The 24,326-nt window shown below is 40.7% G+C and overlaps 1 protein-coding gene across 5 annotated transcripts in view; it reads left to right on the top strand.

Annotated features, from left to right (window-relative positions):
- The window catches only part of glceb (glucuronic acid epimerase b), a 60,535-nt gene that overhangs the window by 13,743 nt on the left and 22,466 nt on the right, over positions 1-24,326 (top strand). For 2 of the 5 annotated variants that reach the window (XM_086226440.1, XM_086226408.1), the window contains exons 2-3: positions 19,155-19,210; positions 20,042-20,140. The exons of 1 other annotated variant lie outside the window; for it this stretch is intronic. The gene's annotated coding sequence lies outside the window, so the exon portion shown is untranslated. The remainder of the gene's footprint in view (positions 1-19,154; positions 19,211-20,041; positions 20,141-24,326) is intronic. 2 more of the 5 variants (XM_086226419.1, XM_086226399.1) reach the window with 1 other exon arrangement.

Genomic DNA, 24,326 nt, shown 5'->3' with positions numbered 1-24,326 from the left:
TTGCAATGGGTCAGTTCGTCATGTTGCCGCCTCCGGCGTCTCACCATCAATTCGTTTATGCCAAACTTACGTGCTGCAGCTCTATTTCCATCTTTAACCGCCAGATTGATTGCTTTTAACTTGAAAGCTGCATCATAAGCATTCCTTCTTCTGCTCTCCATCTTGAGTGTGAGTACAAATGACTGAAAATATTCTGTGATGCTCTTTTTACACTGCACCGTGGCATGGACTGGACGCTTCAAGTACAGTACTTAGGGAAATTCCTGGCCAAATGTTATGGTAATTTCTCTAAGTACGGTACTTGGAGCTGCCATCAGGAACAATAGGGAATTACTGCCTGCTGCCGCTGCCCGCCACACCCCATGGTGAAGGTAAAATCCTCGTATAAGACGCACCGGAGTATAAGCCGCAGGGCATGAAGCGTCGAAAAAAAGTTGCGGCTTATAGTCCAGAATTTACGGTAATTCACATCACAAAAATGGTGAGGAAGTGACATCATTCTCCTAACGTGTCCACCATCAAAATGGTTGAAGCGAAGTAAAATCTGGTCAACTGGACGTAAGTTTATCTTGAAGACGTTTCACCTCTCATCCGAGAGGCTTCTTCAGTTCTAGTGAAGAGTGTGGAAACTCCAGCTTATAAACCTATGTGGGAGTGGTCAGTGCTATGGTGGTGGAAACGACCCTCCCGAGACTCACCTGGCCTCTCCAAACGACAGTCGTTTTCCTCCACCTCAAGGAGGAAAGCCACTCCTTCCAGGACGACCATGTCCAAATTCTCGACAGAGAGGACAGATGGTTTGAAAGAGGAGTTAAAGAAGCCATCCACGTCAGGATAGAGAAACCATCTTTGAACAGAGGAGGTGGACTGCGACATTTCCTTTCACCTATTTACAACCAAGTCCTTTCAAAGCTTCCCCAAAGAGTTCAGCTGAAAGACCCATGTGGAACGGCTGATGCCAGCACAGCCCATTAGCATCTGAGTGGTCGGTGAAACCCCCTAACGACCACCCCTGAAACTCCCTGACACCGCACAACGACTGTCGTTTGGAGAGGCCAGGTGAGTCTCGGGAGGGTCGTTTCCACCACCATAGCACTGACCACTCCCACATAGGTTTATAAGCTGGAGTTTCCACACTCTTCACTAGAACTGAAGAAGCCTCTCGGATGAGAGGTGAAACGTCTTCAAGATAAACTTACGTCCAGTTGACCAGATTTTACTTCGCTTCGATCTACGATGACCTGGATGAATGAGAACCTACACAGACACCATCAAAATGATGTTTCAGGTAAAAGTGCTTGAAATTTTGACGGTTTGTTTGAAGAATCCAGGCTCTGAAGGTACAGCAAAAACCATGCCTTGTGGACCTGACATTACCACCAGCCATGGTCTGCTTCAATGGAAACACTCTGGCTGTTTATTTCTGCATACTTTGATGTCTTGACCCTCCCGCGGGGATGTGCTGCTATGTTGCTCCTCTCTGCTAAATACCATCCTCTTCATACAACAAAAGAAAATAGCCCCAGTTGCCCCCAGACACTCAGACAACAGATAAGGACCTATGTTCCTGTCTCATTATTCACATACTTTGATATAGTGAACAGGAAGGCATGCAGGAAAATGTGTCTGTAATACAGACATTTTATGGAGAATGTAGTCAGGATTAAGAGCTGCAGGGTCCAAACAGGCTTCTCCATGGAAATGTAAGTGTCTACAGGGACCTAAATGCAATGCTTGGCTTGTGCCTTGGCCTTCTGTCCCATCTTTCACAGTTTCATTACCAGAACCCAAGAAGCTCATTGCCCTGCCCCTTTACACACACATTTGGCAATAATTTAACACCTCGGAGCTGGAATTCACAAGTTTTAACCATCTATTTATATCAATGCATAGAGATGCTACTGCATTGTCTCATCTTGTGTTAATGGCTCCTCTTGTTTTGCACGAGCAGACTGAATGCTTCTTATTTCATTTATTCCTGTGTCATTCACTCAGTTGGGATTCTTCTGGCTGAAAAGCTGAACTTGGCACCAGCTAAACAAACAGCGGGTTTTTCTTCCCTGTTCTTGCTTATTTGGTGTGTATGCTTATAATATTATGGCATTAGGTTGCACAATATAACATTTCATTGCCGGACATGGGATGCGAGATGCAAAAGAACTCAATTAGAGATGCACCGACTGCATTTCTCTTGGACGATTCCACTTTTTTGTTAGTGTGACTTGCCAAAACCGAATTTTGCTAATTCAAATTTTCTGTCTAAGAACAATTCTTGACAGAGTATAAAAACATAAAAACCAGCTTTTCTGCAATTGAAACCTTAATTTCATAATTACAGAAAATATTATTCCTACAGTTTCCCCCAAATTGCACTAGGTTACTGGATCATTTCTTACTTCAACAATCTTAAAAATATATATAAAGAAAGACCTCTTCTTTTGGAAAGTAGAGCAAATAGAATACTTCTTGAAATGCGTTTCTGTATATCAGCTGTGTCTGAATTTCTTTTTACACATGGATCAAAATCAGTTGAATGCAGCAGCCCGTTAAGGACAGGAGAGGCTGCAGGCCGGTTCTGGGCTCTGAGCTCTGCCTACTAGCCTTAGCTGTTCTCCCTTTGTTAGGTTCCTCAAACTGCCAGGCTCCATGGGGATGATGGAGTTTGGAAGTTCTTGTCTGTGAGGCCTGTAAGACCAAAGACAAACAACAAACCTAATCAAACACTTCAAAGACTGGTGCATCTCTATCAACAATGCACACAACAGCTTTTGGGCTTCTGGACCGAAATCTTCTGGCCACGTGGATCCCTTTTTAGCCGCGCTTGAGTGTGATTCACATGCAGATTTTGCACCACACAAACCACCAATGATCCAGTCACATAACAAACAGCATAATTTACTGTCTCTGAAGTTATCATCCTGATCCTCCTTTCCATGTGCACTGCGGGTTGTTGCAGATTTGTTTGTGGTAGGAATTAAGGGAATTTGAACAATGGTAAAACAAGGCACATTTTGAGAGGAAGCATGAACCTCTCATTCTCCCCAAAACTTGTGTTTTACATAACTAATTTCTAAGAGTGTCTTTTAGTTAAATCAAAATTGTAGATAAAAACATAATAGGGTCTTCGCCTGAAGTACCTTCAGGCTCAGGCCCTAAATATAATGCCCTCCTTCAAAGACCAGTCAAATTAGACTTTTGTGTGTGAATTACATTTTGGTTGAATCATACAACTTAAATTAATTTAAACTCCAAGTGGTCCATCCACAAGAAATACGAATGATTTCACCCACATGACCATGAGCATGACAAGTATTACGATGTAAAAGTTTAGTAGAGATGACAGAATTCAGGAAACCCCTCATTTTGCAACATTTTTAAGCTCTTTTCAATTGTTATTGTTGTTTTTTAGGAGAATTAATGCCTTTCAGGATAGATGGGAATACTTTTTCAATTTAACTTCCACTCACACAAAGGATGGGCAGAGATTTTAATCCGAGATTAGGGTGACCAAAGTCACAAAGCGGCAATCTAATCTTCAATCAGAATTTTGATAGATTTCACAGTAAACCTCCCATAATGAATGTGCCTCAGGAAGAGCACGATGTGGACTGAGTGAGGAAATGAAACGTCTCTTTCTTTGCTTGTCTCAATTGAGCAACTCGAGATGTTTGCATGAAAGTACAGATAGGAAATATACCTTTTATTCTTCTTATTTTATTTTCTTAAATGCAGTTTACATTTGTGGTCCATTTGACTTCCTTGGTCGGTAGTTCTACATAAAATTAGTGTATAATCACATTCCAGAGTCACATTGGGCCAAAGTATCTGACAACAAAATAGGATTGGATTGATTCACCCACAAAAGGTTTAAAGCTTTTAGAAAAGGTTGAATTTTATATTACTATTCCATATGAATATTTATAAGGAGTTGAGTTTACTGTGAGGGCAGCACGGTGGTGCAGTGGTCAGCACTATGGCCTCACAGCAAGAAGGTTCTAGGTTCGAGCTCGGGCTCGGGCAAGGGAACTTTCTGTGTGGAGTCTTCATGTTCTCCCTGTTCCTGTGTGGGTTCTCTCTGGTACTCCAGCTTCCTCCCACAGTCCAAAGACATCAAGAGGGGACGAGGCTGACTGATACTCTAAATTGACTGTAGGTGTGGCTGTGAGTGTGAATGGTTATCTGTCTCTATGTATTGGCCCTGTGATGGACTGGTGACTTGTCCAAGGTGAACCCCACCTCTCATTTGAAGGCTGCTAGGATAGGCTCCAGCCCCCCAACCCTTAACAGGATAAGAGGTAGAAAATGGATGGGTGGATGGATGGATGGAGTTTACTGTGATGTCAGCTCGGTTCAGTCGGGGCAGTTGCAGTTATGTTTGGCCCCACTCCCAAATAGAACCTAAACATTGTGTGCCAAATGTTTTGGCCTTGTCTTAATAGTTGCCTAAGAGAACAATTTATACGTAGAAATGGGGATGAGTGCAATTAATCTATGATCAGTTATTGATTGATGAAATTTCAAGTGATGGATAAAATTCTTGACAATCACAGGAGGCTGTGGTGTGTGTAATTTTACTATTTCAGAGCAATGAGACATCTCCCCATCAGGGAGCAATATTTAACTAGTCTACGTTTTAGCTACAGCTAACGTAAACATGAAGGAGAGGAACACCAAGTTAGGTGTGGCACCATTTTGCATGAAAAAAAATGGCCAAGTTCATTATAAACACTGCAGAGTCATGTATAAGTACAACACAACAATGACCCCAGTGATGCACCACTTGAAAAATGTATGATTAAGTGATACAGTTTTACTGCCTTGCTGAAGAGGATTGCCGCACTTCAGCTACTTCTTTGAATAAATATTCAATAGAGGAACAACATGCAGCGTTTTGTATTTTCTGCCATTTTGGTATGTATTTAAGAAATAATGATAAATTAATTAAGAACTGATTGTTCATTTTCGAGAGGTGTGATTAAGGATTTGTTTTTAAATGTTCATCCCTGCTTAGAAATGACATTGTATTTTTGAAAGGGTTAATTTTCTCCTGTTTGATAATTCAAAGATTCAGTACATGAACATGTTATTGAGAAATGTCCCTGCGCTGCCATCTTGTATTCTCTCTCATCAGATCCATCCGCTCTTGCTACCCAGAGCTGATCAAGGATCTCTTATTTAATTGTTTTAATAGCCATCTTTATAACTCAGCACCCTTCAATATTGCAAACCTGGGAGGCTCTCAAGCTCACTCATCTTTCCTGAACAAAATTATCCCTCCATGACCCTCTCTGACATTCACACTTGATTAGGCTTGCAAATGAAGTTTTTCTTCTTCTGAGGTAGGAGGCACAACCTTGGCCCCAGAGACCTGTTAAGTCTTTATCGGATTGGCCGGGCATACCAAGTCCCAGCAGTACTTTGCTGCAACCAGTGCATCATTGGCACTTGTTTATAGTGCACTTTCCAGCCCACAAACAATACCTGTGATTTGGCTATTGGTTGATACTGAGTACTGATCCAATGCCAGTATGTTTGTTAATGATCCAATAAGTTTGATTAATATGCTGTCCCTGTCACTGTGTGAGTGAAGAGACTGTGCTAATTATCATCAGATAATTGGCTCAGCCATGGTGGGGCTGTAGCTCAGAACGTTAATTGGAACAAGTCCATTTCCTTTGTGTTTAATATCTGCAAGGAAGTGCTCATCTTGGTGAAAATCCTCTGACCAGTTAACTTCTGGGCTGGTGTAGTTGAGTTAATTTTGGATGTTTTATTAAAGAATATTTTTATTCTATGCAGTTTTTGTGTTTGACTCATGTCTTGCTCCATCTGCTCTGTGCCAGTAGTACTCTGCATCGTGACGTCACACCACGTGGTTCCACAATTTTGTAAGCTTTCTGCTGTGTTTTGTTGGAGCTTGTATTTCATATGCACTAGCATTTAGCTGTATTTTGCAAGTACTTTATCTGTCCTGCAATCCACAGTTACTGTTAATTATGGGAAGAAGTTACAGACTGCAGCAGCGCTTCACATGACCACCGTAGTACAAAAATAGACAACAGACTTGGACAGTAGACAGTCTCGTGTAACTTTGATGCTGATCTGAAAGCTGCATGTATCTCTCTATTAATTGCTATCTTTTTCTTCATCGAAAAGATAAGACGAGTAGCTGAGCACATACCAGAGGGAACTAATGAGAGGTGTTTTTTTGTTCTGGTGAGCTCTGTGCTAGGGGATTCAATGTGTGTTTTTAAGCTGTTTATCTGTTCTTACACATTAGAATATATGGCTGCTTTTGGCTACTTTAACAGGTTCTAAAATAGGGATGCACCAATTTATCAAACATTATAGATACTGATGATAATCTTACTAGTTTGAACCTGAAAGTAATTTAAAGAACACAATGACTATATATTTTAGATTATATTCATTTTTGTTCGTGCCACAGCAAGGACAAGCCATTTATGGTTAAATTTTTCTGCAAAAAATCTGTCATGACTAAAAAGTGCAGGAGGTTACATCTCATATCAACTAATTATCAACTGTCTGTAAAATGACTTGAATTAGTTTATTTACTTCTCAATAATAACACATTAGCTATGTTCTTCATTATTTATTTTCTTTTCACACCAACACATTAACAAGATAGTTTTGTAATTCAGCAGCATCTCTGCTAATGAGTCCCTGTACAGCTGGCAGACTGGCAGGGAAGAGGATTTAAGTTGGAACTAACTGGTCCATATCAAACAACTTTGCACAAATACTGCAACAAAATTAGCTTATACAAGTAAGTGTGGTAGTTGGTGGCACTCCTGCTACGCAGTAAGGCCTATGTGAAGTTTGCAGGTTCCCCTTTTCATAAATTGTCTAAGTAACTGTCCAAAGGTTAAATTGACTGGATTAATGTAGAATGGTAGATCGGTGATCTGAACAATTTTAAGTATTTTCAAATTAAAACAGCTTGGTCTATCCAATCTGGCCTTTATGTCTATCTTAAGCCTGACTGCTTGCAGAGCTCTGTGATTTAAAAATTACATGAAATACTGGAACAAATTTGGCAAATGGATCTAGCGACCCTGAAGAAAATCTCTGGGACCCCTCTGTGGGGTCCCAGAGATTGTGAGGTATAAAGGGAATCTAATCAGTTAAATAGATGTAATGCCAATTTAAATAATTTAGCAGCTTTTCAAATGTTTTTATACATTAATTGACAATATATTTTCTGTCAAATGACTTGTAACATACCCTTTGAACAAATACAGTAAGGGAGTTGTTCTTAGTTGTACATTCTTGCACAAGACTTCTTTCCTCTAATTTGTTTTTTACATCTACAGTACCTTCACATTATAAATGACTCCTGCAGAGGTTTATAAACTCTGGGAATGCTGACTACAAGAAAGGCAGTGAATCTGCTGTCTCTGTGGAGCTCCACAGGAAGTGCAGCTGATAAAAGAGGCTTTGCTATACCATCAAAGTACAGGCATGTCTCCCCTCCTCTGCTTCTCCAATCACCATACCTGCTGCCTACATATAGCCATGCTTCAACAATGTATTTGCCATTCAGCTCAGCTCTGACAGCCCTGTTAGAAATGACAAATTTGATGGACCATGCCTGTCTCAGTGTCAGATCTGCATGCCATTCATCCATCTCCTCTGCAAGGACCTCAGTGCTCCTCCAACCAAGGAGAGTGCCTTGTTTGTTTACTGTGACCTCAGTGCTCCTCCAACCAAGGAGAGTGCCTTGTTTGTTTACTGTGATAGAGTGAAAACATTCTGAATATATTTGTCAAAGATGGTGAACTATAGATATAGAAAAAAGTGTTCACTCTTGTCCTTTTAGTAAAATTCAAGCTGTGTTTATTAGTAGTGGAGAACAGTGTCTTATCAAATGCACTTAAGGAGCATTTTTTTATTTTTAATTTTTGCATCATTGTTTGCAGAGATGGGTTTTGAATGTATCCTTGTTGTAATGAGTTTTACTTTAAGTGAAACTTAAGAGTCAGAATTAAAACCCCACTATGTTAACTCCTGGCTCTTAAGTTTGCAGTACAGGTTCAGATCTCTCATGTAATTACAAACAATGCTAGGCTTTGTGCATGAAGAAAATGTATGCTCCAAACCATCATTCAACACAGTTTTTTGGTTTAACTGGGACAAGATGTCACTGCAGACTGGTAGGTGTTACCTTTCATCTCCCCACCTACTCTCAATAGATGAATGAAGGGTTTTTGCATCCCTTAATGGAAAACCCTTGGAGAGGAAGTCATAGTTTTATACATGCACATAATTTCACAATTATTGGGCTTTATAGAAGGGGAAATGAATACAATATGTGCAGGCTCAAATACAGAAATAATCACAGTTCACAGTTTTCATTATAAACCTCCACATTTTTTTTGCATCAGGCCTCTGGTCTATTTTTACCTACTCAGCTCACGTCTCACAATCCGTCACTAATCATTGTTGTAACATAAAAAGAGGAAGACTGAAAGGTACCACTTCTTAAAATGTTGAAGTGGGTGTTTGGACTGAGGCAGAAAAGCATTTCAGTTATGCCACAAGGGCATTCTGAATACAGATTACGTTCCTGGATTACCAAAATAAAACATAACATTTAATAGCCTTAAATCACTTAAGGTATTCCACTGTGACCATAGAATTGCATTACATGTAAGGGGGAACTGAGAGGAAAAAAGAACTGGCCTAAGACCTCAAGGGTTACAGGCATTTATCCAACAACAATTACAGAGTGAAGAGAAAACAGAAGATTGGCAGCACACTGCTGCCCTGACTGGAGTATTAATTTGTTTTGAAGGGCCACTTATAGGTAACCTTGCTGAGTATTGCAAAGACTACGAACAAGGTCAGCAAGAGCGGGACATTTTTCATCTCAAGGCCTTTTCATCTGAAGAGCTCCTCTCCGACATATTCTACATTGCAGCCCCTTGACATTTCTGGTTAATTCTGCTGTTTGGACTTAAAAAGACTTTGTTTCAGACTCCATGATTATCGGCCATGATTATCTCAAATGTATTCCACTCTCTTTAGGTCTTGAACTTCCTTCCTTTCTGAGGTTAGTATAGCCTGAATTAGTCTTGAGATGTTTTTACCAAAGACTGAATTAAAACATCCCTCAGGGCCACCATCCTGTTTTCCTGTGACTGAAGGAAGGATGTATTGAAAGAGACATATCAAGTTAAATCTAATCTAATTTCAAGCTAATGAAATTTCTCACTGCAACAGGAGAATAGAAACCAAATGAATATTTGTCCAAGCATTCACACAGAAATCAAAGGAGAGAGACTGAGAGACCGGCTCCCATTCATTTGCAATGCAAGATGGAGATCTACAGTGATAAGACAGATGCAAAGCCAAGAAGTTGGGGCTATAACATTTGTGCACTGAAGACAGCCTTACACACACATCGTTGAAACAAATGGTGTTTGGCTTACTGTTAACTTGGTGGTAATGGTATTAGTAGTAAGAATAATAATTATACATAAAAAAATACAATTTATTTCTAGGCACCTTTCAGGACAGTCAAGGTCATCACACAGAAATTACGAAAATAATATAAAATACATAAAACAAAGTTCAAACACTGATGCAATAATGAAATACAAACACTGAAAGGGGCAGTGTAAAGTATTTCCAGTCTAAAATTATTAGAAAGAATATGCCTTTTTGAAGAGGTGAGTTTTAGGTTGGGTTTTAAGGTGGTAAGAGAATCTGAATTTCTTACGTCCTTAGAGAGTTCTAGAGGCAGGGGGCTGAGCAGCTGAAGACCCCAACCTCATAGCCGTCAAGCAAGAAGATGGGAGGATGAGTTGGATGGAGGAAGACCTAAGATTATAGGTGGACATGTTAGTATGGAGAAGCTCTGCGAGGTACTGAGGAGTGAGGTTGATGATTGCCTTGAAAGTGAAGAGCAAGACCTTACAATGTACTGTTTAACAGGGAGCCAGTGGAGTTTCTGTACAACAGGTGCTATGTGACTGATAGAGGGGGTTCTAGCAATGATGACGGTGGCAGTTGTTTAGTTTGAGATTATGGATGGACTTGTCAGGTAAACCAAAGAGAAGGGAGTTTCAATATTGTGGGTCTGTATGACCAGGGTGTGAACCAAAATAGTAATACTTTTGGGTGAGGGGGAGGAGTGGAGACGAGATGTTATGTAGATGAAAGGGAGCTGAGCAAGATTGCTCTTGTTTGATTGGAATGACGGTGTGCTGTTCAGGATGACTCCCAGATTCTAAAACTGGGGGGGAAGAAACTGAGGAGTTGTCTGTGAGGTGCAAAGGTGGATTTGTTGCCAATGAGAAGAACCTCTGTTTTGTCACTGTAGTGTACTAGCCCCCCTTTTGTCTGGAGTAACCTCCTCAGAACACTTAATTCTGAAAGAGTTGCATCAACAACAACATGTGCTTCCCTGTTATCAAGATGTGTACTAGTATACTGGCCATCGTCTCCTGTTCACCCTGACCCAGGAACTCGTAATTCCACTCAGGAGGTTTAGCCAAAGGGAGTTCTCACCTCTCTGTAATTTCCACCCCGCAGGAACACCCAAGGCCATTAAATTTAAGGAGCATTGTCTGATCTTGATAAGAGTCTTATCTCTCAGGATGTACTGTATGTGTGGTGAAACATTCCAACTGTTTAAGTCAATGCGACTGTTCATGTGATTGAAGGGTTCTGTGTCACTGCTAAAAGAAGTACAAGAGTAGGAATCTGAACTCTGTGTATTAAGTGATGCCACCTTGTAACTGAAGTCTCCGTCACAGAATTCCTCACTGTCATTGTCACAGCTCTGAGCAATCTGATTCTCTAGGTGATCTGTCTGTGTAATGTATGATTGCTGTCCATTCAGCATATCTGAGAAGTATTGAAGACGGCAAAGTGTGCTGATTGGCCAGCTACCCCACACAGGTCAAAGGTCACTCCCCCAAGGCGGACCAGTTTATTATAATAGTCGTGACGCCATCCTTTGTGCGCTTCTTGCTTCTTCCCTTTTTGTTGCTGCTACAGTGACTGGTCTGTCTCTCCTCTTTTCTGTTCTACTTAAATTTTTTTGTTTGTTTGTTCTTTAACTTTAGAGGACTTTAGACTTAACTTAAGAGCGGAGGCTTTGGAGGCCGTCTTTCCACCAGTTCGTTGGAGAGGTATCTTACATCAATAGGAGCAATCCAGCTGAGAACGTAAGCCGGTTAAGTTGGTTTTTGCGCAGTTGCAATAACAAAGATCAGTACTGCACCTATTCAGGTCTCGACCTGTCTCTCAGTGCCAAACTCCACCAGACTCTGTAGCGCTTGGTCAGCCTCCATGCAATAGTTTTCTTTTGTTTTTAGTTCACTATCGTTCATCCAGCACACCTTCTTACCTGTCCCTTTGCCGTTCACTTGAAGCTCAGATAAATCTAGGCTAATACATATCTGCTACTCCATCCCTATGTGCCTTAATTGCTTTGCTGGAATTATTACTCTGTCTTAAGTGTTCTCTTAATTGTATTAAATCATATATATTTCCAAGAAGTGTTCCAACTTGTTTTTTTTTTATATATATATATGTATGTATATGTGTGTGTATATGTGTGTGTGTGTATGTATATGTGTATATATAAATATGTATATATATCTCTCTCAAATGTGTATATAACAAATATATATGTGTGTGTGTATGTATGTATGTATGTATATGTGTGTATATATATATTTTATATATGCATGCAAGACACTGATCCACAAAGGACTTATTGCTAAGCAACAATCTGAGACTAATCATTTCTCATTAGATGAGACAAAAATACGAGTGGTGCCCCGAGTATCAACTGTGTAAAACATTCTAAAGATATGCCGTCATCATCAGCTTATCAAGTCACTATATCACTGTGAAACTTTTGAAAGATACTTCGAGATCCAGGATTTCCTATTGGCAATCAGGGAGGGAGGTCGACAGTAGGGTGGAAGTGGGATTGGTGAGCAGGTAAAGCTAGGTGTCATCTGCATGGCTGTGAAACTGGATGTCATATTTATGAAATGTGTAGCCGAGAGGGATGAGGTAGATGATAAACAGGAGGAGCCCAAGGACAGACCCTTGGGGAACACTGGTGGTGGTGGTGGTGGGGGGGGGGGGGGTGGCTGGGAAGTGAATGATTTTAATTGGATAAATTGAATACAGCCAGAGGGATAAGAAATAAACCATCCAGGGGTGCATCTGAGATACCCAAAGCAGGTCTGGTAATGACAATGGTGTGTGAGATTATTTCAAAGGCTGCACTCAAGTAGAGAATGAGGATTGAAAGCAGCCCAGAGTTAGCACCCATGAGGAGAACATAAGTGATTGTAACACGAGCTGTTTCAGTGCTCTGTAGTGGCTGAAAACCTGCAATAAATTTATGTCAGAGAGGTGAGCATGAATCTAAGATGCAACTATTTTTTCTATGATTTTAAATAGGAGGTGGAGATTGGAGATGGATCTAAGATTATTGAAATTGTCTTCACCAGGTGTAAGTATAGGGATAACTGCAGCTGAATTGAGAGATGATGGAACAACACTCGACATGAGTGAGGAATGAACAAAGGTTGTTATTGGAGGGGCAGAGAATGAGTGGAAACTTTAACCAGAGCAGTCAGAAGAGGATCAAGCTGGCAAGTATATGGCTTAGATTTTGGGAGTAGGTCAGATATTTCAGCAGCTGATAGAAGTTTGAAGCTTGAAAGTGGATGGGAGAGAGGGCTTTGGAAGGCTGGGAACGGTGAAGTGCATGGTGGGGAATCTTGTCAATCTTTGTGTTAAAATATACCATTGTTGAGTCACAGAAATTAGTTGAGTAGAAACGGGGAGGAAAAGAGTCCTGTGGGCATAGTGTTTTGTGAACCAGAGAGAAGAGTGCTCACGTGTTTCCGTCACCTGTACTAATTAGATTGACATAAACATTGGATTAAGCAGTGGTGAGAGAGTCCTTATAGTGAAGAACGTAATTATTTTACATATCCTTAACCAGACTAAATTTTCTGTAGAGGCAGTCCAGTTGACGTCCTTTAGGTTTCAATCGATGAAGTTCAGGTGTAAACTAAGTTGCAGTGTCCGTTTTTAAAGGAGCCAGGTAACCTTAAGATTGCGGAGGCTGCTGTCGTAATGGGAAAGGTGTTAATCATGTGTGGATGAGTAGTGATGCTAGAGTGACTTACCCGTATCCAGAGCAGTTAAGTTAATGACCTTTTAATATTACGAAATTAAATAACAAAAGACTGTTGAGTTTTGCTTAGTGTAAGGTTGACATGAAATGAAATAAGTATGTGTTCAGGGATGGGGAGGTGGGCTGCACAACAGTTAAAAGGAGCAACACCAGTTGGTCAAGGACATGTTCTTTGGAGTGGGTGGGAAAATCAATAAACTGCTCTAACCTGAAGCTGTCCAGGCTGTTTGTGAAGTCCTTTGTGAGAGAATTAAATATTGTCAATATGTATGGTAATATCACCAAACAGACTTTTGTCGGAGAGAGTGAAGAGACGTGAGAGAGAGAAGAGCAGTCGGTATCGGGCTTAGGTGGATAGTGTAGCTTCTATGGTTGGAGATGGTCCGTTCAGTTGTAGCGCCACAGACCCAAATGACCGATAGACTGGCAGAGAAACGGTTGACACTTTCCTCTTCTCCCAGTAGATTATTAGCCCCCCATGGCTAGTTGCTCCGACTCTTAACAATAATCTGTCATAGAAGTTGCAATTCCGGTTAGAAAGGTAGTTCAAAGCCGTTTGCTCCAGTGGCAGCAATTAAAACTGGGCAGGAATCCCTGACCATACTGTAAACTAGGAACACCCACAGCTCAAGCTCCTGTGTAATGAGAATAAATGCATGATTGGCATTGGATTAACAAAACAGTTTTGCAAGTTTTCAATGAGACTTTGCTGTTTTTGTAATGGTTTCTAAACATCATCAGGAACCGGATCATGGACTCCACAAGAGGCCGTTGTCTGAACTGCTCCCTCTGCGCAGTTATCAGCTCTCCTCTCATCTTCCTCGCAAGAAAACAATATCTCGCCATCCTCAATCTCCTTGCCGCTCCACTACCAGACCTCTATGGACTGAAATGGAAATTGTGTTTGGAAACGTGAAAATCTTAATGTTTAGTTGTTCCTTATCTGAGGTAATATTACTTTCCTTAGAGTGGAAACAAGCAGTGGTGTTATGCTGTATGTAACTTACTCATTAATTTCAGCTCTGAGTTTATCCCTGAAATATTGGCAGTGGAACACTTGAGTATGTTAGTTTTTTAAATGACCTGAAATTTTTTGTGTTTTTACTTTCCTCCTTTTTTTTCTGTTTCTGTCACTCTTGCTCTCTTCCTTTTCAAATCCAAAATCTTGACATTTTAAGAGCAAGTCTTTTATTGAGGAGTGATAGTATATGCATAATCAGAATTCTGAGAGGAATAACCCTACATCCCCTCTCAGCAGCCCTTTGTTCCCCTTTTCATTCCTTCATATCTGCCAAAGATTGAGAGATGCATATATATATGTATACCATCAAAGCCTTTTTGAAGCTTCCTACTCTGCCAAAATCCTTTTGATTTCCAACAGCATGAGCTGCTTAATATTCCAAACTAGTCGGTGGCCTTTTCAGTGAACTAACAAGGTTCTGAAGATGCAAGTCGTGTCTTCATGTGAAAGGCAGCTGGGGCACAGCCTTCTTCTTTTCAGGGCTCACATCGAGATGCTCGTGCTACCGACAAGTTCAGAGTCTCTCATCAGATACGGGGGGGTGGGGGGGTGGGACGTCTTTACTGTGTCATTTGCCATTCACCACTTGGCCGAAGTATCCATCCCTAATCTTCTTAAAATTAAAAGATGTGACGTTCTGTATTTGAAAACATGTTATAATTGGTTTTCTTAGTTTGTTTCCCACAAGTTGATTAACTGATTAGCTGATCACAATTAGGCAGGAATTGCCATTGATTGCTATGTTTTTGTGTATGTGCAACATGCTCCAGTTTTTAAGGTATTGGAATTTGCTGTATTTGTCCTTATTGCTCTCTGTCATTCAAATAAATTCAATTTCCTAGGATTATGATAGAACTATCAAATGGGGGGAAAATCCTTTTGGGATATGGTGAACTTAAACTTCAGTTTTTGCATTATGTGCAAAACAACACATTATTTTTGAATGAAAATATTAATGACAGGATGAGAAATTTGCCTCCATCCTGACATGAAATGATGGGCTTAACTTCTTAAGGCTGTCAAGAAACTGAATTATCTTCTGTTAAGTAAGATTCGTATGGACATTATTGCAATGACTGTAAGTTTACAAATTCTTTTTTAGTATTTTTAATGAGATAATGAATAATTCTAGTTGCTGAAGGTTGAGTTTGTATTTATCTGCTGCCGCTGTTGCTTACGTGACTTATTGCTGGAATCTGATGCTATAAAGCCTTTAGCTTTTGCACGCAAGCATGAAAGCAGAGATCACTACACACAGAGCACCACAGAGTCCTGACAGGCACCAAGGGTATTTATCCAGCTTCCAAAAACTTCCCAACTCATATTTACTTTCATCTTGGCTCTTTTTTGCCTTTGCTGCCTCCCACTCCAATCTTTATCCTCTCTTCCTTTTTTTTTGCAGTTTAAAGTTGGAGTGCAAAGCAGGAGCGGCTCCCAGAGCTTAGCCTTCAAGTTCTTGTTATTTGTCACCTGCTTCCCCAGAGCTTTCTGCTTTTGTTGCCTCAACCCTAAACTGTGTCACATACAATGCAAGATATGGCTAGAAATATATTTGTCTAAAAGGTAACTCATATATTTGTGTGAATTCATGAACTCTTTATGACAAAAGATGGCAGAAAAAGTTGTGCCTTTGATGGTAGTCTCTGGCAGGGGACAAACTTTTGTCTCTGACTCAACAGGAGAAAAATTGGACCCCCAAATTTTATGTAAACAGGAAAATTTACTGTCTATGCTCGTGAACACTTGTGACAGCCAGAACATATCTCTCTGCATGTGATGCAGGCCCACTGAAGACCTCTTTGTTCTCTAAATCCGGTGTGAAAATTACTCTGTTTTCAGAGTTGGGAGAGGTTGGCACGGGGCCAGTGTTGAGGACGAATATGATTAGCATGGGTGACTATTTTAGAGCCCCCAGGTTTGTGGCTGTTGAGGTGCAGCTCACTGATTGGACTCTGAAAGAATCCTGGCGGCTATGATCAGAGGTTCATAAAGCAATGCGTGAGGGTTATCAGGTCGGTGGGTGAAGTTAATTTCTGTGTTTTGGCAATGTTCTCATTTTCAGGGCATGTATATTTTGTGCATTTGATTAGTGCATGTTAACACAGTGGCACTCTCCTTGCAGAACAGGGTGATATCTATGCCCTCTGACTGCCATCTGTACTGACAGTAATTGAATCTCTTTATGCATATTTAGCCATCTGAAGGTCCATATATTACCTAGCCTTTTTTGATAAACCTGCATCATTTTAATTTGCCTGAAAATAGACACTTGTCATTACATTTGTTGTGATCTTCAGACTCAGAATTCTTGAATATTGCTCTGGGCATCAGATGGTCAGATGGCTGGCACCATGTTGGCATCAGTGGTGTGATCATTCAGTATTTGGCCAGCCACTAACTCCCCAGAGAAAATGGATGTATTATGAATGTCCAGCAGTCCTGATAGATAGCTGCTTGTGTCAGGACGGCAGCAAATGAGGAGCAACTAGAATAATTAATGACCTAATATCATTCTCAGTCAAGCTGCCGTAAAAGAAATATGCCCAGACTAATGTTCAAAATGTATTCACAAGAGTGAGCCATAAAGTTGATGTGCATGATTCATATGCAAGGTGTCAACTGCTTGCTTAAGAAAGGTCGATTGGAGGGGACAATATGTAAAGGCTATGAAAATGGTGTAAGCACAGTGCTAAGCTTGGAGATCCACATGCTAAGCCATCTTGAAGAGGAGCGAGAGTGACGCTTGGGTTTCCTTTATTACACACCCTAAATACACTATTCCTATTATGCACACCATCCCCCAGTTCAACACTGTAAGCCTCAAATACAGTGTCTTCCTAGTGGTTGTAGACCTTTGTTTGTATGGCTAACACAAAAATTAGAAAATATATATACACTACCAGTCATTACCAGTCTAACATTTTGACACCCTTTGGTTTGTTGCCAGTGCTGCAAACCCTTGGCCTTCTGTCAGTGAGCTTCATGATGTTGTCACCTGAACTGGTTTTCACTTCTTAGGTTCATTTGTGGAATTTCTTGCCTTCTTGATGGGTTGGGACCATCAGTTGTGTTGTGTAGAAGTCAGGTTGGTACACCGCTGGCAGCCCTGTTTGACAACTGTTAGAATTCATATCATGGCAAGAACCAATCAGCTAAATAAAGAGAAACGACAGTCCATCATTACTTTGAGAACTGAAGGTCAATCAATCTGGAAAATTGCAAAAGCTTTGAATGTGTCCCCAAGTGCAGTTGCAAAAACCACCTAGCTATGATGAAACTGGCTCACATGAGGACCTCCCCAGGAGAGGAAGACCAAGAGTCTCCTCTGCTGCTGAGGATCAGTTCATCTGAATCACCAGCCTCAGAATTCACAAGTTAACAGCTGCTCAGATTAGAGCCCAGATAAAAGCCACACAGAGTTCTGGTAGCAGACATATCTCTACATCAACTGTTCAGAGGAGACTGTGACAACCAGGCCTTGATGGTTAAATAGCTGCTAAGAAACCACTACTGAGGAAAAGCAACAAGCAGAAGAGATTTGTTTGGGCCAAGAAACACCAGGAATGGACATCAGACCAGTGGGAATCTGGGCTTTGGTCTGATGAGTCCAAATTTGAGATCTTTGGTTCCACCCACCGTGTCTTTGTGTGACATAGAAAAGGTGAACGGTTGATCTCTACATGCATGGTTCCCACCGTGAAGCATGGAGGGGGAGGTCTGATGGTGTGACACTGTTGGGGATTTATTCAAAATTGAAGGCACACTGAACCAGCATGGCTACCACAGCAAGAAGGCCAAGAGTGTGCAAAGCGGTAGTCAAAGCAGAGGGTGGCTATTTTGAAGAATATTAAAAAAAAAAGTAAAATATAAAAACATGTTTTGAGTTATTTCACACTGTTTAGTTGAGTACACAATTCCATATGTGTTCATTCATAGTTTTGATGCCCTCAGTGAGAATCTACAGTGTAAATACTCATGAACATAAGGAAAAAACATTAAATTGGAAGATGCGTCCAAACTTTTGACTCGTAGGGTATGTACAAATGTATACGCAAAAATTACATTTGTTTTTACACTGATTTTTTTAAGAGCAAGAGTGATTTGAATGAAGACAAACCAAGTGTCTTTTACAGTAAACAAAATATATTTAAAAACAGATCGTTCAGATCTCAACTTTCAATTACTCCATATCTGTACATGGTTTCTTGTTGGAGAATGAGTGCACCACTGATGACCCTGAATATTATGGAGCCAAATATGTTTTTGTACTGTTTGGGTGAAGCGCGGTGCGGCCATTATAAAAAATTCAGTGAGGAAATACTGATGCGTTGTATTTCCACTTCTGTGTGTTTTCTGGACACAGAACCACCAAGGATCTTCCACACTTTTGATACACTAACATTTGCTTTCAGTGCTTTCTCTCTTTGAATTTAGAAAGATAACATTAAATACTGATTTTCTAGAGTTAATGTTAAAGAATTATCTTCAAGTACTGTCCTAGTAGCACATGCATACATGGTAATGAAAGGCAGATAGCATTGCTCGATTGAGCCAGGTCAGCTGTCATTATCTTTATTTCAGTGTTTTGAACTGCTACTGCAGCACAACTGAACAGCATCACAGCATCCAGGTACTGAGTGAGAGGAGGCATCTTAAGTGAAATGTTGCCTTGATGACAATCCTGGTGCATGATGAGCTCCTGCTCTTGCGTCATGCAGATGTTCATTTTGGTTTCTTCACAATCTGCATGCAGCACACCTGTCTCGGAAAGCAGCAGCAGCCCAAACAGTAGTGAGAGAATATTGATCAAGACTGCTGACATTTCTGCTTCCCTTTCATTCTGTCTTGGTACAGTGTGTATGTACCCCCCCCCCCCACACACACACACACACACAACCCTATACTTGTTCTCTGTTCATTTTCTTTCTAATCCTGCAGTGCTGCCTGCCATGACCAAAGGGAGATCAGTTAGTTTAACCTCAACAATATCTAATGTAAGTGCTTTGCGAATAAGCACATTTCATTTCATATGTTGGCTTTGATGTGTGGAGTTCAGCTGCTTGTTCATAGATTGCTTCAACGGGAGCTTGAAATATTGGTGAAATGAATTGCAGAGTAAAGTATCCATGTCACCCTGCTTATTTACATGGATAGATCGGTTGTACATTAATGACCTTGCTGTCGGAAAGCCTATTAATTCATCACGACTGCAACTGCAGTGACTCATTTGTTTTCTCGTCTTAATTTATAGTGCATCAGAGTCAAAGTCTGCGGAGTATTGATTTAAGGTTATAATTAGCCACTCTGAAGAAGAATTACAACTGTTCATTTTGTTTCCCCCAGAAAAGGTTGTATTGAAAAGCTGCTTTGCATGCAGGAACGATCAATCATCATTTACCTCTGGAAACATTTAAGAAGTTGAAGGATTTTATGTGAAGAATAGGGAGCCTGCCTACTGTTGTAACCCTTGCAAGCCATTTGTGTATTTTCCATTCGTGAACTGAGTCTGTAAATGACGGGAAACCTGTCAAAGTTGTAGTACGAGCCCCACCCACACCTGCCATGTTTCATCCTCGTGATCCTGAAGAACAGTCAGAAACTGCCACTGAATTTTTATGGGTAGAAAGAATTTGTGTGACCAACAGATGTCATCTGGCCGGGCAAAGTCGCAGGCTGAATCAGGAGTCTATCAACAGGGCTTTTAGGATTTTAGTCACCTGTCTGCACACATTTTCTCAGTCTATAATATTTCTGTTGATGGCTCAAGACACCTACATTCATAATATACATAATAAAGGAATCTCACTTTCTCCTCTCATGTGTAGGTGCTGAAGAGGCAGTGAGGGGAGAGTACCAGGAGAATTGGTGGTGTATATCAACAGGATTCACAGCTAGTTAAGCATTTCTTTGTGACTGGATTTGAGGTCAGTACTAACATTGTTGTCAATGTCAATATGCAGGGTCAAATACAGTTCTGCTAAGGGTCTGCAATTGTGTCAATAGCAACACAGAGATGGGATCTTATTCTCCAGATATGATTCCACATAGAGATTAAGACCGAGTTGTAACATTGGCTGGTTTCACCTGTGAATTTAAAACACCGTAAAGGACAACCTACTATGCATGCTGATGTATGCTCATCTCAGTATGTGCTAGAATTACATCTGCTCCCAGATTAACTCTAAAGAATGTTCCTGTCTTGCTTGTATGATGTAACTATGTTCATTAGCTTGCTTAACATGGGCAATGGTGTCTGCAGAGAGAGTGCTGGACCTGTGACATTCACACACCCCTTCAACAATATCATGACCTCTGAGTGATGGATAAACACTTCATCAGTGTGTCCCTTGGTGACTGTGTTGTCATTCTTTGTATATTTACTGCAGAACAGGGTGTCTTCCAACATTCTAGTTGTTTGCAGACATGCTGATGATGTCTGCCTTGTATGAGAATCACTGACACTTTAATATACATATACAGTATTAAACTCACTCCATTTTACCAAAGAGGTTTCGGCCATAGTAATGTGCTGAAATAGCCACAGTCATCTTTCATTACCACGCTGACAAGCACGAAATACCAACTTGTTGATATTCAGCAGGTGTAATAGGCATTATCTTAGGCTAATGGGAATTTCCTTGGTTTTTGTATTTGGTTGTAAAACAAAGAGTTTAAGTTCTTCTTAGATAATGGTGCCAAATGAAAGTCAGGAGATGATCAGTTTTGATCTGTCGGGAGTTATGACTTCATCCAGTATTTGTCAAGACAATTGATTTTACAGAGAAAAACATCTTCAGGTGACACAAGGAAATGCGCTCATCATTCAATTAGTGAAATACACTATTTTTAACACTTAAAGCACCATTTGTACATTATTCTTATCATTGCATGTATCGACTTAGGGTTTTTGCCTTTCCTTGATTGTTTTTAATGTTTCAGGACAAGCAGCTGAAATAACATCCCTCGAAAAAGATGGTTAAAGGTCTCCAAAATTACATAGTATAAAAGTGTTTGGCTTGTGTTGTCTACTTCTCCGTATGATTGGGGGTTTGCTTAATCCCTCAGTAGGCTTCAGTTATAAGCTTTTTGGTAATGACCTGCTTAATCCTCCAACTAGAGATAAAACACACAAGCGCATTAACTTCAAAGCAGTTTGCTTACTTCTCTGTTGGCTCTAAACAATGTTTTATCATTGAACAGGGATGGAAGTTTAAATGTTTGTGTTGGCCTGTCAGCCGAGCATCTTTAGTGTTATTGTGTTGAGCAGTAAAACCTGAGGTATTATTTCATGGTGTTATAAATGTATTTTGGTGCACAACAGTTTTGCATGTACCATTCAGCATCATTTTATTGTGAACCTGCTCACATTAATGGCCATGGGAGAAAGATACCAATTATTGCCATATTTTTTCCTGTCAGTGTGTGTCTCATCTCAGCCCCTCTGCATATGTGAAGAGGTCTCATTTCTGTCAGTGTCCTGTTGAATTAATTGGTAGATTTAAGCCTGTGAAAGCGGCCATGACAACTTGGAGAGCATCCAGATATCTCTCCTATGTTGCACTTCATCACAGCTGACAGGAAAATGTTCACAACCACAATGTAAATCCTTTGATAATCTGCAGAAGCAGCAAAAAAAAAAAAAGCTGCGTGTCATCAGACTTGGTAGCACCCTGGGACCTCAGGGATTTGGGACTGTGAAGTTGCCTGACCTGTCAGTCTGTGGAGCCAATTTTCACTCATGCAGCCACAAGTTTAGAATGGTTAGGAGGTGCAAGCCAGGTGTCATCAAGCTTTTACAGTGTCAAGCATAATTTAGAGAGAGAAGGGGGAGAGAGGGGGAGAGACGGGGCAGGAGTGCTACTGGTATTCCTCAAGCCACCGGTGCTCATGACAGCGTAAGATATGAGAACAACAAGGAGAACGTCTTAAAAAAATGGCATAAATAATCCAGGTCCTGGCACCCTAAGAGGTATGAAAAATATATATGGACTTAAATTCAATTCAGTGGTTAAGCATTATTAATCTAATGTAAGAGCACAGTCATATAATTCCTGATTATAATGCTCTTTTGCAATGCCTGCATGATTATCAACACCTGGATAAGTCTGTACTCCTGGGTTAAACCCTTTAAATGTGTCTTCTGATTTGGTGTGAACTGATCATTGAAAAAGTGGTGGTTCAAAAGAAGTTTTTTTTTTTTTTCTCCCCAACTAGGTGTCTGAAGTATGACATGGTGAATCCTGGTCTTTTACTGATCTTACAATTGAAGTGTTTGTAATAAATGACCTATTTTCTCTTCTGTATATGAGGATTAGATTATCTCGCACATCTAATTTCTTTCTTGGTCTCGAGTAAGGAGGAAATTGCCTGACACATCCTCATGTTTCATATGTAGAGCAAGGGATTGTTACAGAATATGGATGAGCCAAAATATGCATTATAGCTTCCGATGTGGTGAGATTTAACTTTCATATCATGATGATCATCAAAAAATTATCATGGGTATCAGTATTAACATGGCATTGTTAAAAAGCAAAAAAAAACAAAAACAAACTACCAACTTCTTATAAAGACCTGGGTGGTGCTCCCAAGGATGAAACTGGCCCAGTCCAGCCCACAACCTCTTCAAAGGGGAAAAAATTAATAAAATGCAGCTTAAAGGACCCTATGCATAAGACAGCAGCCTGAAATGAACCTGGAACGGCCATCATGAGCTCACCTCCACAGAATCACCACAGCCAGGGCTTTCTTCTGATTGATGGGAAGATTAAAATAAATGCCTAAGATTCTGGTGTGAGTCTCGGTGGCATAGCACCAGTGTGTATGATTGACCAGTGCTTGGTGCCGTGTCACGCTGCCTGCGCCACACCCTGCAGCGAATGCGTCAACCACTGCATCTTGTGAAGAAGCCTATACTGAATGTGCACTGTGTCAGTGCTGAGTCAGGACTGTGTACTGTACTCCATGGTGATTCCAGAGGTTCCAGCTGTCTGCTGACCTCTGGTTTCACATATTTCTCTATTATGCTGGATGAGAGCACCAATATCAACCGTATCAGTTACTTATTTTCATATGTTTGTAACATAATTCATTGTTTCATCAGTGATCAATGCAGCAATATATAACATTGAGGTTGTAATGGAACAGCCACTTGTCGTCACTCAGAGTTCCCCAGGGTGACTACAGTTAAAAACACGTTCAAATTCATGAACACATTCCAGCTCGTGTGTTTCATGTATTCTTTTGCTGGTCAAATGTGTGGCCCCTCATTTATTGTTGTCAAAACCAGGTCAACACGCTGCACATATTGCTGCCTTTTAAGGGACTTTCTTTTTGCATTTTCAGCAGACGGACTGGTCATTTTCAATTTAGTCTCTGCTTTTCTCAAGGTAGCCAATGTCTCATTCAGTGTTTTTTCTTTATTTTTACTACTTTCTACATTGTAGATACATACTGAAGACATCAAATATATGAAGCAAGATATATGGAATAATGTAGCAAACAATTGTTTGTTTACAGTGCTGCAAACCCTTTGCCTTTTCTCAGTGAGCTTCATGATGTCGTCACCTGAAATTATTTTCACTACACAGGTTTGCAGAAGTCAGGGTTCATTTGTGGAATTGCTTGCCTTCTTAATGGGGTTGAGACCGTCAAGTCAAATCAAGTTAATTTCATTTGTACAGCTCCAAATCACAACAAAAGTTATCTCATGACTCTTTACAAGTAGAGCAGGTCTAGTACCACACTCCTTCAATGAATTTACACCCAACAGTTCTCTATGAGCAAGCACATCCTGCAACAGCTGCAGTAACAACCTTCCTTTTAACAGGCAAGATTGTCGAGCAGATCCAGGCTCAATGGGGGCGGCCTTCTGCTTTGACTGGTTGGGGGGGAAGAGAGGAGGAAAGCGGGGCAGAGACGGGGACAGCTAATGGAGGACAACAGATATACACAAGGAAAGAGAGGGACAGGGAAAGAGGGAGAAAAACGGAAAGAGTCTGGTGGGCAGACAGGGACGTGAGCAGGTGGTGCTTTGGGTGGCCGCTTGAACCTCTTGAGGTGTGTAGCCTCCTCCAGCAGCACCCAGGATCTGAAAGTGGGGAGCCTGAA

The sequence above is a fragment of the Aulostomus chinensis genome, chromosome 2 (genome assembly GCF_037954235.1).
Source record: "Aulostomus chinensis isolate RoL2024-O1b breed Wild chromosome 2, RoL_Achi_v1.0, whole genome shotgun sequence".
In the NCBI taxonomy this organism is placed as follows: Eukaryota; Metazoa; Chordata; class Actinopteri; order Syngnathiformes; family Aulostomidae; genus Aulostomus; species Aulostomus chinensis.
Note: the sequence above shows the minus strand (reverse complement) of the source record. Positions and strands in the feature narration are given on the sequence as shown.